Source organism: Myotis lucifugus, unplaced genomic scaffold, assembly GCF_000147115.1.
Source record: "Myotis lucifugus unplaced genomic scaffold, Myoluc2.0 scaffold_209, whole genome shotgun sequence".
NCBI lineage: Eukaryota > Metazoa > Chordata > Mammalia > Chiroptera > Vespertilionidae > Myotis > Myotis lucifugus.
This window is the reverse complement of record NW_005871257.1, coordinates 971,077-978,192: the sequence shown is the minus strand read 5'-3', so window position 1 is coordinate 978,192 and position 7,116 is coordinate 971,077. Positions and strand designations below refer to the sequence as shown.

The 7,116-nt window shown below is 38.5% G+C and overlaps 1 non-coding gene across 1 annotated transcript; it reads left to right on the top strand.

The window, feature by feature from the left end:
• Positions 1 to 4,485: 4,485 nt before the first annotated feature.
• Positions 4,486 to 4,618, top strand: LOC111827727. The gene has a single exon (XR_002831414.1). It is a non-coding gene; the product is annotated as a small nucleolar RNA SNORA66 (small nucleolar RNA).
• The last annotated feature ends 2,498 nt before the right edge of the window (positions 4,619 to 7,116 follow it).

Genomic DNA, 7,116 nt, shown 5'->3' with positions numbered 1-7,116 from the left:
TGAAGTATTTTCTCCCAGATTGTGGCTTGTCTTCCCACTCTCCTGACAGTGTCTTTCTACTGAGTAGCAATTTTTAACTTCAACGAGTCCAGCTTATCTGTTATCCAGTACCTTAAATAAGACATCAGTGACATATAGTGAAGTTGTGTCATAGTTATATTTTACTTATAAAAATTGAATTAAATATTTCATACACACATGCAATAAAGAAAAATATCCTCTAAATGGTGCAGGCTGTTTTTCCCAACATTCCACAATGATTCTCTCTCATCATTGATCTCTCTCTCTCTCTCTCTCTCTCTCTCTCTCTCTCTCTCTCTGTCCTCCCCCCATCTCTTCCTCTCTTCCTCTCTGAAATCAATAAAAAATATAAATAAATGAATAAACCAAAAAATCAACAAATGTTCCAGAATTACCTCAAAAAGCTAGAATGTAAAGTCACTTTTCTGTTACTTTGCCTCAGATCTCATATATGTCAGACCGTGTGAACTGATCACCATACTGAGTGCTTTTCTAGTATGTAGACATACCTATTTTTGACAATATGGCTCCTAAATACAACCCAACTAGTTTCCCTCATGTTCAACTGGAAGAAATCACAATGCAATCTAATAATTGAATATGCACCTTCAACTGCATAACTTGAACTTAATGAGAGGAAATGTCTAGGAATTTTCAAGGGTACTATTGACTATTTGTGATGATATATAGACAGTTTTGTGTTTTGTTTTGTTTTTAATATATTTTTATTGATTTCAGAGAGAGAAAGGGAGAGGGAGAGAGATAGAAACATCAATGATGAGCGAGAATCATTGATCAGCTGCCTTCCGCACCTCCCCCACTTTGGATCCATCCTGAAACCCAGGCATGTGCCCTTTACCAGAATCAAACCTGGGACCTTTCAGTCCTCAGGCCAATGCTCTATCCACTGAGCCAAACTGGGAAGGGAAGTTTTGTGGGTTTTTTTACTCTATGATTTTACTGTAGAAAACCAGCATAACTACCAATCTATAAACTGTTAGAGGATATACGCTGAAAATAATGTATAAGGTATGATAATAAAATAAACTCAATTTATTTTTTGGCAAACCTATTTGGACATTTATAACAAGTGTGAGCTAGTTTCTTAAAAGCTGGCACCTGTTCTCTTATTTCAAAATTCATATATATCCAGATATTTTCTAATTTTTTATTTCTCAATATCCTTTGAAGCTTGCTCAACTCGTTTAAATTCAATTAATCTTGGCATGTGGCCATTCTTAGCAAGTAGACTTGGTTTCTAGTAATAGTCGAAATTCATCTCATGTAAGTGTGAAACGCTTAAATTGGAAAAGTATTTTAAGACAAAATGTGTTGTGCCTCTAAATTAACAAGACGGCTTCACTCCCATGGCTCCTAATCTAGCTCTAAGAGCAAGTCACAGGGATGAACTTCAAAATGCTGATGGTAATTTCATTGAAATTATAAAATAAATATGATGACCACTTTGAAGAAAACACATATTTGGATATGATAGTTCTAATATATTTGCTTAATTTTTCTCTTTCTACTAGCCAAATCTGTCTTAATTTGTAAAAGTTTTAGCTTCTTACAAAAGAGGAAGTGTGAAAGAACTTCACACCTTCACCTGCATGCTCTTTCTAAGCTCTTGAAAATAGGGCAATTATCTTCTTCTTAGTACTATTCCATTAAAAAAAAAAAACACAAAAAACCCTTAGTTTAGTAATTACTTATTAACTTTCATTCTTTCTTTCTTTCCTTCCTTCCTTCCTTCCTTCCTTCCTTCCTTCCTTCCTTCCTTCCTTCCTTCCTTCCTTCCTTTCTTTTGGTAGCTTTTCAAAAGACATATCACAATGTTTCCTCAAGCATCAGCTTTGTGGAGAATGTCCATTGGGCATTCCTGGACTTGTCAATAAATCTTGGCATATAAAATCAGGATAGATTTATAGAGAATGAGACTGGGATAAGGTGAAGTGAGTGGGGTGCATACTGCAGGCACAATGTTTAAGGAGACGAAATCATTTAGTAATCAAGATAAATCATGTTGGAAAGCAAATTAAAGTTAATGCAAAAAGGCCATGATGTACAAAATATGAAACATTTAAATAAAAATGGATATTTGTTTCTTTGTTCCTTTGTAATTTGTCTGAAATTCCTGGACTGGATAGATGTTCTGTCTCCCTTGGGTGGGTTTATGAGGGTGGACAATGGTGTGAGAACAAATTAAATAATACAGGCTGTAGCATAGTGTCATATTTTTGTTTCTAGAACTTTCATTAACTTTATCCAATTGGTTTTAAACATGGGAGAATATTTTGATAAGTGCATATCAGGGAGAACATTCCCTCAGGCTCCATTTCTTTTTCACAGCTGCCTTTTACCTTTTGCTACCAAACACTGGCAGAAAGTCATGTTTTTAACTCCCCAAAGGTTATAATTGGTGGTATTCACCATCACCCTGTATTATATTACACTAGAGGCCTGGTGCACAAAAATTTGTGCACTCGGGGGGGGAGGGGGGGTCCCTCAGCCCGGCCTGTGCCCTCTCGCAGTCTGGGACCCCTCAGGAGATAATGACCTGCTGGCTTAGGCCTGCTCCAGGGTGGCAGAGGGCAGGCCCAATCCCTAGGTGCAGCCCCTGGTCGGGCTCAGAGCAGGGCTGATTGGGGAGTTGGGGCGCTGCCCCCTGTCACACTCAAGGCAGGGTCGATGGGGAGGTTGCGGCGCCACCCCCTGTCATGCACAGAGCAGGGCCAATCAGGGGGTTGGGGCGCTGCCCCCTGTCATGCACAGAGCAGGGCCCATCAGGGGGTTGGGGAGCTCCCCCCTGTCACTCACAGAGTAGGGCCGATAGGGGAGTTAGGGCACCGCCCCCTGTCACACACAGAGCAGGGCGGATCAGGGGTTTGGGGCGCCACCCCCTGTCACACACAGAGCAGGGCCGATCAGAGGGTTGGGGCGCCGCCACTGTCACACTCAGGGCAGGGCCGATGGGGAGGATATGGCTCTACCCTGTCACACACAGAGCAGGGCCTTTGGGGGGGTTGGGGCGCCTTCCCCTGTTACACACAGAGCAGGGCCTTTGGGGGGGGTTTGGGGCACCTTCCCCTGTCACACACAGAGCAGGGCCTGTGGGGGGGGGATTGGGGCACCTTCCCCTGTCACACACAGAGCAGGGCCGATCAGGGGGTTGGGACACCGCACCCTGCCACACACAAAGCCACAGGGCGATCAGGGGGTTTGGGCGCTGCCCCCTGTCACGCTGATCCAGTGCCAGGAAGCCTCTCAGCTCCGCTGATCCTGGTGCTGGGAGGCATATTACCCTTTTACTATATAGGATAGAGGCCTGGTGCACGGGTGGGGGCCGGCTGGTTTGCCCTGAAGGTGTTCTGGATCAGGGTGGGGGTCCCCACTGAGGTGCCTGGCCAGCCTGGATGAGGGGATGATGGCTGTTTGTAGCTGGTCACATACCCTTCAGGGTGGGGGTCCCCACTGGGGTGCCTGGCCAGTCTGGGTGAGGGGCTGAGGGCTGCTTTCAGGCTGGCGGTTGTTGACTGAAGCTCCCAACCGCTCCTTTTTTTCTTTTTTTTTTTTTTATTCTGGGCCAGCTTTAGCTCTGGCTCTAGCTCTGAGGCTTCTGTGTTCTATGATCGAAACAATGTATAACTCCAGCTCTGAGATCCTGGCTGGCTGAAAGCTGGTTTCTGGGGTTTTGTTTAGCTTCTATATTTGTTAGAATGTTTCAAACTGCCAGCTCAGAGGCCGGCAAGTCAGGCGGGGAACGTTGGAGTCTGCAGTCACTGGAGCAAGCAAGCCTCATGTTCGCTTCCAGCTGCCTGGCTGCCGGCTGCCATCTTGGCTGACAGTTAATTTGCATAAGGATATGCTGATTAGCCAATGGGAAGGGTAGCGGTCGTACGCTAATTACCATGTTTCTCTTTTATTAGTGTAGATAATGGAGAGTCAGACAGTATTGTTGGTAGAAATCAACTTGAATGTCGTTTAGACAAAACTGTTATCATTTTTTTAGATTGATATATTGTCTCGGAATAATGTGAAAGTACATAAACGACAGACATAATGAGAAAGCATAAATATCAAGAGATAAATATTATAGTGTGCCATTCTAAATAGAAAAGTTTGCCTGTTCTTTGGTATTTAAATAAGTTTGCTGTTTATTCAGCACATGAGCTGATTCCCATTATTTATAATTCAAGTATTTGTGTCGACTGTGAATCTTGTTTTGGCTGTTTAGTCTAAAATGGTTTTCCTTGTTATTTCTTGTATACTGTATGCAACCTAGATTAGCATAATCACTGTGATTAACATTAATTGAGGAGCAGAAATGAAAATGGTTTCTGAGAACAGTTTGGCTGATATGTACAGTGGTAAAATTTTGTATTACATGAACACTCAAATTATAATATTTGACTTTAGTTCTAAAACCTCTGAAGCATTAAGTGGGAGAATAAAATTTTGGACATAGTGCAAACTCGATAACTAACTCTGTAATGTGTTGCGGAAATGAAGGGAACCAGGTTTGCTAAAGTAATTGTGTTGATAGAAATATATTAGCTCCATAAGCTTCTGAGGTGGTCCATTCTACGCTAGTACAATGTAAAAAATTTTAAAAATAAAAACAAATGAATAAACTTTGAAGCATAGATGAATATACAAATATATGCTAGACAGATATGTCAATGTGATCTATAAGGGAATATACATACCTATATTAAGATATTTACTAGGAGGCACTATAATATGGTTGTTAAAAGTGTAGAATTTATAATCATGCTAAGACACGAGTCAACCCTTTCTTTGTCAGCTATGTAACTGTAAGTTTCTGACTGTCGCCAAAGCTCAGTTTTCTTCATTTGTGAAATGTGGATAATAATTTAACTTAGCTAGTAGGGTGGTTGAAAGTCTTAAATGAAATTCTATAGGCAAGATTTTTGGCATAAGGTTAGACAAATGATAAATGTTTTCTAAATATCATTTATGCTCTATCACTTCTCTGATTTTTTTCTCTGTTTTATTGCTTAATGTCACATTCTTGTTCACATCTCTGCATTTCATTTCATGTGGTTTACACTAATAGATTTCACTGTTTGTAATGTTACTGACTTTCATAAATTTACATTCCTTTTCATTTCTGTTGAGAGGTTCTGAAATTCTCTATAGATTTTCCTTTTTATGTATCTGTACATATTGTACCATTTCTAATCCAAAATTACTGCAATAAGAGCCAGGTTTTTCTTTGGAAGCATTATAGTATAGTGTGTGTTAAATGAAAACTGGCCTCCTATTGTATCTTTCAAGCCAATTTAAGTTAGATAAGGTTACCTCAAAAATTCTAAGGGTATCTGCATTTCAAAATATCAATTTTGGAAGGGTAGGCAATGTAGCTCAGTATTAACTGCTAAATACACACACACATATATATATAATTTTATATATATATATATAAATTTTATATATCAATTTTATATAAATTATGTCATTTAAATAAATAAAAACTATATAAATATATATTTCAAAAGCTTAAAAATCAAAATAGGTAAGTAAAAATATCTGATGGTTTTATTTTTTTGATAATCAGATATCCTCTGTGACAGAAATGAATACAGAGAAGGAAACTTATCAGACTACTTATCATATAGGAAGTTACAATAAACTTCAGTATTGTGACTATAGAAGAGATCATTCTTTCTCTGTTACCGATCACTAGTAAAATTAGCTAGTCTTACAAACATTCTTTAACCATTGTCTTTTAAGACTATATTATCAGGCACACATTTAATTGCAATGAAACATTAACAAAAAATAAGGTGCCATTAAAAATATTTCTTTCTTCTATACAACAATTAGTCTTAAGGAGAAAAGTTGATAGTGTTGGTTTAGCTATGTAGCGGTATCCAAGGAAACCAGGCTTTCCCCATCTTATTACTCTGTGATTCTTTAAATTTTAGCCTTTTAGTCTTAAGTTTGTTGCCTCATGGTTGCAATAAGGCTGTTGCAGCTCCAGTTACCAAGACTTCATTCTAAGGCAGGGGTGCAAGCCATGGCAGTAAGACAACTCCTCATGCAGCTTTCTTATTTGTGAAGTTATGTGTGAACAAAGATCATTAGCAAAATGCTCCTTTAATGAGAAATGAAAAAATAAAAAAAAAATGACCACTCCTTCACAAGTTTTAGGCTCCCTTTCTCTGAAATAAAAAGATATCTGCTTGAATATGCCAGAAGGCTTTGTAGAGTCAAGGCTCTGTTAGCATGGCCATGGTATGTGAGCAATTATTGTGCCTGCCATATAGGCCTACACAAACACACATACAGACACACATAAACTGTCATCTGTCTTCACACTAACTTTCTATATTTTTCCTATTTTTTTTCATTTGGCTCTAAAAAAATGTTATAAACTGTTAGAAAACATTAGAGTACTAATAAATCCCAGTTAATGCTTTTTTGATCAAAGGTATTTCTGAAACTAAGGTTCTATTGAAGATCAAGGTCTTAAGTATTCGGTTTTAAATACAGTTACCTCAAAAAAGAGGTAACTGTTATATCTCTTCATATCCCATAAATAAGTAAAGAAAATGAAGAGCAAAGAGAAAATGCACGGTAGGAAATGAGGTGGTGAATACTTAAAATGCATGTCAAACATGCTAATCTCTTCTTAAATGTTGGTCATGATGTTGGCTTTAAGCTTTTTAGGAACCAATAGGAAGAGGAAAATCAACCAAGTCAAAATATTCACAGTATCCCTAAGGCAGAAATGAAGTTCTGACCCACAATAAATGCAACAAAAAGTATATGTTATTCTTTTTATCATGATTCTGATAAAAAGAATAACATATAACCCAGTGAATCATAGTTTCACTAACATCTTTATAGCTAACATCACTGCATTTCTCAGGGGCAATTTCTTATTAGTTTGAGTGCTTTCAATGAGAACAATAACAAACCACCTAAATCTAATTCAGTAAACACGATTTTTGGTCAAGAGCCATAGACCTGGCATATCCTGAAATAGGAAGGATAAGAGAACAACATGTAATAAATCTACTTTTTCCTTTCTTCTTTGCAAATTCATCTCCATAAATGAAAGTAACAGAC